Consider the following 11,996-nt stretch of genomic DNA (forward strand, 5'->3'; position numbering starts at 1 on the left):
AAGGATAGGGTTCATTTCCCATCTGTGTTTGGTTAGGAGGTTATGACCTTTTCTTTTTAATGCTGACCTCGCTTTTGTCACTGCAAGTTTATGTTATTGCAATGCACTTTAGCTGATGCCCTACTTTCACTCAGTTTAGAAGCTGAGTTAATGATGGCTCGTTGGCATGACTGTTGCCTTGCTGTGAACCTGTGATTCATGATCTGCTTCCAAGGACTTTACAGTATTGGTGTTCATAAATCCCGAAATGGCGTGAGACCAGCCTATCTGACAACCCTGCTCTCACCAGAGGCAACAGTGTCACAGCTGCAATCAGCAGAGTGGCTGATCTCGAGCAGCCTCAGCTCCTGTTTTTTGGCAGATCTCCCTCAGCAAGGGTCTGTCAGCCGCAGCTTTTATTCTGAAATGTTGTACTGACCTTCAGAAGATGCTGAAAAGCTCAATAGTTTGAAGAAGGTGTTCTGGGATGGCTGAGTGGTCTGAGTTTTTTCATGCTAATGAGGTCTTTTTTTTTCCTGAACATATTTTTCCGCTGCTTCATTTACTTTCAGCCTTTCCCCGTCCCCTCATTTTTGGGAGACCTGAGGAGCTTAAATGTGCAGCGGCTGCTCTCAGGGGTTCTTGTTTATACAGGGTCTGGTACCAGGTTTTGGACTTGTTCAGATCCCAGAGTGTCTCCTCTGGAAATCTGGAGACAGATTCAAGGAGTCTGTGAGATAAGCAAAGAGGTTGTTTCCAAACTTCAGAGAGTATTTACCTTTCTCATAGGGGTGACACGAGGATAAATTAGCTCATTCTTACAAAATACCTCCAAAATATGAAGGGCTTAGCACTGGTGTTTACAACAGGCACAGCACAGCAAGGCTGAGCTGTAGGATGGTGCCTGCCAGAAAGGAGTTGATTTAAAATCGTGGTCTTCATCCTCACACGAACAGGTTGGCCAAAGGTCTGAATCTGGAACTAGGGCTTGGCTCTGCCCCTCTCTACCACCCACTCTCCCCTGGGTGCAGGCAGCCCCTGCCTTCTCTCTCCTAGCCCATCCCACCCTACGGCTGCTGCTCGCTCTCCTCCTCCTGTCCCAGCAGGAAGGTGCAGACAGGGGAAGGTGTGGATGTGAATCCTCCTAGGCAAAGCAGTCCTCATGCTTCGGAGCCGAGCAGGCCAGGAGGGACAACAGGGATTGAGCATGGGACTGGAGGCCGTCAGCAGCAGGACCCGTCTGGGGTACCCGGCTCCATCCTGTCAGGGGGCTGCAAATGAGCTTAGCTGGGAGCTGCCACCTGGTCAGGACCAAGGGCCTCTTACTGCTCCACGTGATTTCCTCTCCTGTGGAGCTGAAACTCAGGTGAGATCCAGGGCATATTCAGCATGAAGTGCAGGCACTGGTTAATCTAAGCACCTGAGAGCTTTGTGGCCAGTGAGTGTTAGCTTTCTGGATCCCTTTCTTGGACTTATGCCCTGAACTCACTCTAAACCCCATTTTAGGTGCCAAAGTAGCCTCACTGGATCTTACCCGTAATTTTCAGCTTGGTGTGCTTATCCAAAAGGAAAATAAAATGGCAGGGGTAAAATTGGAAATGTCAGTTAATGTATGTTTTTAATTTAGGACTTTATATTACAACAATTGCTCGTAAGTATGAGGTTTTGTTAAGTAGTTGATAGCACTGAATTCAATACTTCAGGCACTGAGCAAAGGTCACTGTCATTTAACAAGAACATTTTCTTTCACATCCCTGCTCCTACTTAAGATATTCAAATTATATTGTACTGCTTATTAGCACCATGTACGTCATGTTCAAATAAAAAAATGGAAGACTCGTGATTAATAATTACTCACTTAAGCAATTAAATTTGAACAAGACACAGCTGTTGGGGGTGATGATGGGAGAGATCTAAATTCTCACACATCTGGATTTTCACACCAAAGCCTGGTTTCAGACCTAAGGTTTGTCAGGGTAAGTTACATTCCTTTACTGTGAAGCCACGACCTTTTCCAAGACTTGACTCTGCAGTCTTCATGCAAACAATATTCTCATCGATCCCTGTGATAGTTGAACTGACTAAGGACTAGAAAACGGGGTGCTTAAAACAGCCTGAAAGGCAGAAGATCTGTTGACATGACAGAATCTCAATATTACCTCATTTAAAATGAGCAATAGATGATACAGGGAAAATACTTAGATGTAGAAGGCATAACTTAACAGGGATGATAGGTGTAGAAGAGTAGATCTTTAAAAATCTTATATATTGTTAATGAAGATAATCATTACTCTTTAAAGAAAGACTCAATTAACCTACATTGCATTTCCAAGTAACTAGCAAATGGACATGGGCATTATCTTTTCATACGTCTTTGAAATCCCTATAAACCATGCCTAGTCAAATATTTGACTGATGGGCTTTTACCCCTATGAATAGCATGCAAGGGAGGTCTCAGTAAATAACGTACCTTCAGATTTGCCTTTTCCAGAAGGGAAAGGGGTACTTATCCTTTAGTCACCTCTTATTGCTCCTTGCTGCTTCCTAAAAGGCTTTTTGTACTGTGAAAACAATTCACTGGTTGTTACCTTATTTTTCTGCCCTGCAGGGATTTCGGGCACATACTCTCCCCAGATATGCAGGAAGCCCTCCCGCTGCAGTCCCGGGAACTTTGGAAGCCACGCGTGCTTATCTGCAGGCAGATGTTGGCCCAGCCTGTGTTTAGTTTACGAGAGAAATGTGGTATTATTTGCATAAAAGGAGTTCTTTCAAAGCATGTTATATGAAAACCTCTCAATTTGAAAACAAACAAACAAAAACCATGCACCAATTTTCACGAAGCAGCAAAGATGCCTCTGAGCTCTCCCCAAGCTGATTTTATCATGGCAGCTTACATCTGAAGAAGAATAAACACATACTTATTTTTGAAAATATGTTGTCAGACGGAAAGAAAACTCCAGAGAACTGGCAAACAGCCCTTCTGACTGATAATGACCATGCACGGTGTTTTCCCTTTTTAGCCCTGCAGAAAACACATGGGATTCAGTTCTGCAATTAGAAGGTCATTAATGATTTTTGTGATTTCATGCACTCTGTGCTGACTTTACCTACTTCCTGGCTGGCTCTCACCTCTCCCACCTTCTGTTAGGACGCTCTGCATTCAGAGCTCCTCCTCTCACGTAGTTGCCATAGTTATTTAGGAAAAAAGGTAACTGTTGTCGGTCAGGTCTTTCTGAATATAACCAGGACAGGGAGGGAATCATCCCTCTCTCACACATGGACGTGCCTTGCAATCCATGTCCTTTGTATACATAAGGTTGGGATAATAAGGACAAAAATCCAATGGAATTTGATACAAAAAAGAGTAACCGAATTCTAAAGGATATAATGGAAGATAAAACATAATGGCGTTTTAACATATTGCAGTTCTGAAGCACGAACAGAACTGATGTTAAATTTCATAGCATAGTTCAAAAACTTATAGTAAGGTTCCCATGTTGAGTAAACTCAATAGGATTTTCCCATTGTGGAAATCTGACTGACAAGTTAAGGTGGAGAACTGGCAAGCTCTGGAGAATGTCACAGGAGAGGACATCCCCATACAAGGAGCTACTTAATTCTCTGAGAAGGCAAAAGGACACAGTGAAATGTTGCCACCGTGCCATGTTCTTTGGTGATTCATAAGTAAGGCCAGTGTTTGCAATACCAGGAAAAACAGACATTTGGGAATTCCAGATTCTGACTACAATATACTTAATAAACACTAAATACTTGGAAATGGAGAAAGCAAAGCAAAGCATAGAAATAAAGCCATAGTACAAGTGTGGGTCCTCTACCTGTTCTCAGCACTTGCACAGTTTCCACTGGAGGTGATGGAAGTTATTTGCATCCAGACACCCTGAGTTTAACTAAAGGCACCTACATCCTGGCTGGGGGAACACCCCCATTTACTATTTGGAAGCGCTGAAAACACAAACAAGGATAAAACTCATTATCTTGCAGCACCCTGTCCTTGAACACGTACGGGAAGGCAACACCAAAGTAAATGCCAAAGTTTGCCATCATCAGATGGGTTAAACAACAGTTAAGATAAAGTTTTCAATCAGCTACTGTGGGCTAAATTGCATCCTCAAACACACACAACATTTTCCACTGATTTGAATGGATGGTAAACACACTTTTCAGGGTGAAATTTGGATTATATTCTCTGATGCAGAAGTGCTTAAACACACAGGGAGCTTCACATTGGCTCACTGCTTCACTGGAGTCCAATACTGTTTGCATTCTACCTACTTTTTAAAGCATTATTAATATTGCAATTGTATTTTTTTTACTGCAGCTTTAGGAATTTGTAAGAATGATATCAAATACCAAGTATTAACAAGAAACATTTTTCCCCAGGAAAAATATTGGCCTCTAATCCAAAGAGCAAAAGCAATAAACCTAAAGAGTTTACGCAAAGGCTTTGCAGACAGTAATATCTAACATTTAAAATTAGTACCCACTTTCTAGAAGTAGATAGGAAAACTGAATATAACTCCAGTAATTCATTTAACATTTTAAATGACATTAGGAAAGAGGAATTCATCAACTTTTGACATGAATTCAACTACCAACACCTTTCATTGTCTTCAGTAAAGCTGTCTCTGCTTTATCCTGCTTTCTCAGACCTAACCAATAGAATCTGGTATTTTTGGATGAGAAGACACATGAAAATGATAGAACAATACCCATAACAGATATGGGGATATATAATAACAGATAAAAGGATATATAATTCCCGTAACAGAAATCCTAATCCAATTTTGGCTGTGTAGCCATCTTAAAGATGGAAATTCAAGCCTCAGTTACCCCAGCATGTATCTGAAGACAGATGAAGCTTGTGAAATTATTTCAGTTTCACAGAGCAAAACATGTTCTTTTCTAGTCATGCATTTGGGACAACCCAGATTTGGGAATTTTCTCAAAGGCTGGGGTTTCTCGGAAACCTGCTTCCTTTATCCTCATAGGATCATCCATGGGGTGGGTGTGAGGGAGGAGAAGCAAACCCCAGAGTCTTAATAAATATCTCTAATGGTCCCGAAATTTTGGTGATTTAGTTGGGGCCAACCAATCCAAAAAGCATTCTTATTCATGATAAAGCTAAAGACAGAACAATTAAAAACCTTGTATGTTTCTAGGCATTCACATGGTACAACAGACCTCTACCAAGCTTGACACCATGCTAGCTAGAACATTTTCAATATGGAAAAAATCACATAAATGAAAGATGAGGTTCAGCATCCAGCTCAAACTAAAAATAAAAAAACAAAAAAATAAAGAAACAAAAGAAATAGTATCTCCTAAAATAGGGGGAAAATAAGTAAATTTGGAATTCTAACTGTAGCTGGTAAGCTGGTAATTGTTTTCATCTGCTCATTAGACATGCCCGAAAAAGGTTTCTGTTTCTGTTTATCAATTTGTACAAATATTAATGAGAAAAATTTCATGTGGAAAAAGATACCTCAATCTTCTATTAAAGCTGAAGGAGAGGAAATCCATTTTGCACATACTGTGCAAACACACCAAAGGCAGAGCTAAACCCAGTGCTCATGAAGGGTCAGTGGCAAAAGTCCCGGGGACAGCCATGAGGCCACAGTCTTGCTCACAGTTCCTACCAGGCAAGTAGCACAACCACAAGAGAAGGTATGAAAAGCAAGTTGCTTAAGACCTGCATGTGTCGTAGGTCTGAGCCGTTGTGGTGGGTGATAGAGGGACTGGAATGCAGCTGAGTGCAATGTTCTGCCAGATGTGGGCAGGGGCAGCAGCCGGCACAGCTGGGGCTGGGCACAGACATCCCGCACCTGGGCCATGTGGCTCTCAGCCCTAACAAACGCTCAGCGTAATCAAGTCCGTTAGCCCAGGTTTCTTCCAGTCCCAGACAGTCGTTTAAAATGAGCATCATTTGAAGCAAACCAGAAACTTTAACACTGTATTTAATAAATAACTATAACTTTACTGCCTAAATTCAGGGTGGTCCAGCCTCTTTACTGTTATAGGCAAAATGCCTTTTTGAGTCTCCTGATACCAACTCTCCCCTCTGAAGGGAGTTCAGCTATGGCATGTAGGGTGCAGAGGCACGCCACAAGGTCACAAACTTAGGCACCCCAGATAGCAAGAGGCAGGAGTGTGATACATGCTCTATTTTCTGGTCACCTGCCCATGTCTACACAGCTGAAAGCCCTTCAGGTACTACATGCAATCCTCCTGCAGTTGGGCTCTCGCCTGGAGGCCACCCATTGGGCTACTCTTCACTTTTATAAAGAGAATCAGAAGATTTTTATGTGACTCTCTTCAGTCACAACCCAAGTTATGATTCTAACCATTTTATAAAATAAATTATACATTTGGCAAATTTCATATCCTTATGCTGAAAGAACATCTGCCCGAAGCCAAAAACTTCCTATGTGGGAAGTGAACAACTCACATTGTATAAAATTGTCAATAAAAGTTAATTACTTATTGCTTAAATCTAGCTCTTTATAACAGTGCCGTCTCAATTAACTGAGTCTGTTTGCAGAAGTGTAACTGAGAGGCCCCTATGCTTCATCTTCAACTCCAGAGCCATGCTATTTTGAAAATAAAAGATCCGTATCCTGTCCAAAAAATAAACTCTGGAGGTGCCTTGCCATGTTGCCATTTTGGATTACAAAAAAAAAAAAAAATACTCAGCCAACACACAGGGGAAGGCTTAATTCCAGCAAACACACACATAAACAGGAAACCTCTCTCCAGTCAGAAGGTATTTTTCCTTCGTACAATGGGGTTTAAAGATGTGTCATCATATAGTTTAAAACAATCGCTAAGAAACCTTACCATTTCCAATAGCTTAGGAGTAGAGTCAGCTTCCACAGTCGAAAGCCTGTCCGAACTTGCATGGGAAGCACACAAACACTAACAAATATATGCTGGCTTAGGCCGCACAGAGTTTTTAATCAATAAGCATGTCAAGCTGGGGGACAGGGAGGGAATCAATTTTCAGAAGGCAAATGGTAACAACTGTAGATTTAATCAAATTGCAGCTGCAATCCCTTACTATTCTCAGTATTTTTGAAAGAAAGTAGCTCCATGGCAAAGAATGAATTTCAATAAATGTCACATATTTAGTTATATTGCTGATTTTTTAAATTTATCAAGCTAGGTCACTGATCCTTCGCAGAAATGATGCCAAGACATGTCAAAAAGACTCTGATACTGCTTAGCTAGATAAACGTCAAAATGAAGGAGCTATGGTAGAGGAAAGCAACTTACATAGAAATTGTTATTTCTCTGTGATTACAGGAAAAAAGATAGGCCAATGTGACCCTTCAAAGAGAGGTTAAAGCTGCAACGTACACACAAAATGGATAGCTATCAAATACCTTGGCGATGGCCGTGGTGTGAACACTTGAGCAAAATGAAAATCTTCTGAAAGCATTCGGAAATTTTCCTTTCGCATGCATTTGCAACCAAATTTATCATGAATTCAAATGAGATCCCTTCTGCTGCCTTCCATACAAAAGGATGATTGCATGTTCATTTTCTCTGGACAAGCAGAAGAGACTATCATGGAGCTGTAGGTTGTGCAAAAGAAAAAAAAAAAGGGATCTATTTAAGTATTTTGAGCTTACTAAACTGCTCAGCATTACAGAAACTCTTCTGATATTGACATCCACTTGAAAAATGAAATGCTCCGAGGCATTTTCTTCCCTGGAGACTGGCAGGCCAAGGGGAGAGGTGGAAGAGAGGGGTTTCGGGGCATCCACCGCCTCCCCGTTTGCACCACATGCACCTGTGCCTGGGTTATGCACACAGCCTCTCCTTAAAATATCAGGGTTATAAACCCTTCAAATCTGAGGGTTATAAACCCCTCAAATTCTTTATCCCCATTTCTGTTTTCCACTCTGATGCTCAACTGCAACTAATTCAAGGAAGGTCCATCTGAGCCAAGGGGACTCAGTCACCATCCAGCCACATCAAATGACTGGAAAAGATCACGGTGCAATGAAGAAGTCTCAGAACAGACCGAAAAAAGGGCAATCTACTTGGTAACACTCTTTCCTTCAAAGGAATTATATCCTAGACCAGTTTGGTCTGATAACTTTACCTTTCCTTTATTTTTCTAATGTTTAAAATTGGAGGAAAAAAATACTTTATCTTCTTGTACAACATCATAGTTTTCCTGAAGGCAAATAGCTTGGCAATTTGCTAGGTTTGTTAATGCTAGAGGAAACAAGTTAGCACACATACCATGTGTTTGAATGCCTTTGGAAATTAGATTGAAACACTGATTTGATTTCCTAAAAGGTATCTTAAACAAGGCAAGGTTAGAGATTTGGAAAGTAATGAGAATTTGTGTGACTTCAAACAGCTCTACATAAAACAGACCTGATATTCTGGGGGGAAAAAGGTCACCTAATTATTCGTTTCCTGAAGGCCCTGTCTATACTACATTTCCCCTGGGTAAGGAAACTGATTTAAAAATGGCTTCTGCTAATGTGCTCACATCAGTCGCTATGTATGAGATATAGATTTGTTACAACCATTGCCAAGAAACACGCAACATTTTTACAAGGAGAGAACAGCAAAAACCTTCCTGGCTTGGCTGTGCAGGGAGGGACAGGCAAGGAGGTGCCATCCGCGGGGCCGTGGTCCTGCCTCCTCAGTGATGATGTGCCGCTTGGGACCGTGTGGCAGCTGCCACAGCGTGATCGTGGGTTTAATTACTGGCTACAAACTTTGAGTGGGAGGCAAAATCACAGGCTGTGGCCACAGTGGACAAGATACATAGATTGATGGCTCGGCTGATGGTAACAAGCCTAAGGAAACATGAAATTATGCCACTTGCTCAAAGGCCAGCCCGCAAGGCAGCAATGGGGAGGTGGGAAGCCTGGACACAAGGGCTTCACAGGAACCAGCCACAAAGGCGTGATTGCCACCCAGAATCTTAGGAAGTATCACACACTGCAATCCATTCCTTCTCTTTTGCACCAGACAGATTCTGTAACTCCCTTTTGGGTTTCATGTTCCTGTAGTTTCAGAGAACGCTATTCAGCTACTCCACTGCTTTCTCATTCAAGAAATGATGTGTGTTTCTGTAGTGCTGAGAGAGCCCAAGCAGGATTATCCCTTAGGATATTCCACAAACACACGTGGAGATGCAGAACCTCTCCTTGCTTTCTGCCTGAAATGAATAAGGTCTAGACACATCACCACCACAGAGCAATCGTGGTACAAAGCAGATGATCCAGAGGTCTGGGACTCCCACTGCTGCAGCTCTGGCTCTCTGGCTACGCCAGGGCAGCGTGTTGCCAGCATCAGGTTCCCTTTGTGGCTGTGAAGGCGAGGCTGCTGCCCTTCCACTGCAGCCAGCTGTGCCAGTTACTCTCTGGACTCCTGGAAGCAAGAGTTGGGAGGCAACAGGCTTTGAATTTCTCCTCTGAGTTGAAAAATACAGAGCAGTCACTTGCAGATCATAGAAGAATGAGAATAGGTGGGCTGGCCCCTTCAATTGCATTGGATCAGCAGGAGGTTAGAGGTCATCAGCTAAGGTACCAGAGAACTATAAATGCAGGATGGGAAAGGCAGTTCTGGGAGGACAACATTTGCCACTCAGTTTTGCATTCATGAGCTGTTCATTAAACTTCTGCTGAGTTTTGGCTTTCTGGCTGGCTTGCCCTGACTCAGTGTGCTCCCGTCCACCTACAGGCTGCACTGCCATCTCCCTGAGCAAAAGACACGTCCATGAACCACTCTCCAGCCACAACATATGTGATTTAGTTTACCGATAAAGAACTGCTATGCAGTGGCTATCGTTTGGAGGGAAAAAAAAAAAAAAGAATGAAAAAAGATCTACAGGATAATAAAGACAATTCATTCCCTCCCCACCAAAAAGGCAAAGAAGCTGACTCTCTTTTCTGTAAATAGAGAGATGAATGTTTTACAAAATATTCCTTCTTCCAAATGATTCAGTTTGTATTAGAAGACAATCAGAAAAAGAATCACGCAGTGCTGAAGAAGGATTAGGGCACACAAAGAACAAGCGATACAGTCATTCTCTAACTTTGTTTTCAACATGCAACTCCTGCCAAAGGCTAGCTTTTTGCTCTTGCAGTGTATGATCTGTAAACATTTAACCAGCTCTTAGAGAAACATGTGAGACACTTTATCTTGCCTGATTATGAATCCAAACTGCTCAGATCTCAAAAAAAAAAAAAAAAGTGAAAAGGAAGAAGAAGGAAAAAAAAGACACCATCCACCTTTTACTGGTGGACAATGCAAAAAGCACCTGTAGGATGAAAGCAAATGAACTACCACACATGGCAAAGGGTCTTTGGGAAAAGCATGCACTGCAGCTTGAATAACCTCCTACAGGTTACAAACACAGTTTGTTTAACATCACTGGTACCAGATTATTAATCCCTATTTTAAGATGTATGTGTGACATTTCCAAATTCCAAGGAGTACATTTAGGGTTTATAAAGCCAAAGACCACGTAATTTAATGCTCACGTGGAAACAGTGGTGGAATGCCAGTATATAGTGTGAATTATTTACCGTTTTAAGCAAATTCTGCTTTTACAAATGAAAAAAAAAAACAAAACCAAACCAAACCGCAATATGAGTGCAAGGAAGACTGTGAACGCCGTACAACCACGAAGTACAAACCCCCACCTGGGGGAATCCTACGGGCTCACCCCGAGACCTCAGCCCCACGGAAGGCGGCCGCAGCGGCCACCACAAACCCACACACCTCGGAGCCACCGTTTCCCAGTTGGAACTTCCCCTCCGCGCTTGTGGACAGCCCCGCCGCAAGCGGCCGCGGGCGCTGCTGCCGCCGGCACCGCTCCGCGCTCCTGCCGCGCCCGCGGAGCCGGGGGGCGCAGCGCGCTCAGCCTGCGCGGCCGCCGCAAGCCGCCTACCGCGGGGCCGGGGCGGAGAGCAGCCCGGAGAGCACCCGGGAGCGCTGCCCGCCCTGCCCTGCCCGGGCAGCCACTTCGCAGGCGTCCCCTGGTCCACGCGCCCTGCAGAGCCCGGCCGGGCAGGGGCGGGCCGGTGCCGGCGGCCCCGCACAGCGGCTCACCTGCCCCCGCGGCGCCCGCCCGGTGCGGAGGCTGCCTGCCCCGGGGAGGGCAGCGGCGGCCCCCGGCGCTGCGCTCCCGCGAAGTTCCCGGGCGGGGCACGGCGCGGCACGGCACAGCGCAGCACCCGGGCCGCTCCCCGTCCTTCCCCCCTTTCTGGCTCATCCCGCTCCCCGCGTCCCCCCGCTCGCCTCGTCCTCCCCGCGGTTGCCGGTCCTTACCGGAGCGGCGCGGAGCGGGCTGCGCACCGGCACCGCCGCCGGAGGGGCGAGCGCTGCACGCCGGCGGGCTGGCTCCGTGGTCCCCGCCCGGGCACCCGGCACAGCTCGGCCCAGCCCGGGCGGGGCGGGGCGGGGCGGGGCGGGGCGCAGCCCAGCGCACCTCCACGACCCCGCTCCGCTCTGCCCGCTCCCTCCCGCCCCGCAACTCCCTCCGCCCCCGCGGGCTGAGCCTCCCCGGCCGCAGGAGCGCCGTCCCTAGCCCCGCGCTGCCGTCCCTACCTGAGGGCGGCGGGGGCTGCGCGCCCCGGCGGGCAGGGCCCTCCCGCCCGGCACCTGGGCTGCGGGGCGGCTCTGCGCGCCCTTCCCTCCGGCGCCTCCGCCGCGCTGGTGGCGGCTCCCGGCGGTAAATCAGCCGGTCCCCTCGGCTCCCTCCGCCCCTCCGGCGCGGTCCTGACCTGCCTGTGACTCACCACATCGCAGGAGCCCGGGCGCGCGGCGGGGGGAAGGAGGGAAGGGGCGCCTCCTTCCCTCCCTCCCTCACCCTCCCTCTCCCCTCCCTCCCCCCCTCCTTCCCCCGCATCTCTCCCGGCCAGGCTCCGCCGGCCTGGGGGCAGGAGGAATGGCTGTCGCTCCCCAGACGGACGAAGGCACGAGGGGACCCGCCGCGGCCGCCCTTGGTGGCCCCTGCCCTGCACCGG

General features: G+C 46.1%; 1 protein-coding gene across 1 annotated transcript in view; it reads right to left on the reverse strand.

Moving 5' to 3' along the window:
• MET (MET proto-oncogene, receptor tyrosine kinase) overlaps nucleotides 1–11,370 on the reverse strand; it is a 90,797-nt gene extending 79,427 nt beyond the window's left edge. The window contains exon 1 of the mRNA XM_068400785.1: nucleotides 11,299–11,370. The gene's annotated coding sequence lies outside the window, so the exon portion shown is untranslated. The remainder of the gene's footprint in view (nucleotides 1–11,298) is intronic.
• Nucleotides 11,371–11,996: the final 626 nt, after the last annotated feature.

Source organism: Nyctibius grandis, chromosome 5 (genome assembly GCF_013368605.1).
Source record: "Nyctibius grandis isolate bNycGra1 chromosome 5, bNycGra1.pri, whole genome shotgun sequence".
Taxonomy (NCBI): domain Eukaryota; kingdom Metazoa; phylum Chordata; class Aves; order Nyctibiiformes; family Nyctibiidae; genus Nyctibius; species Nyctibius grandis.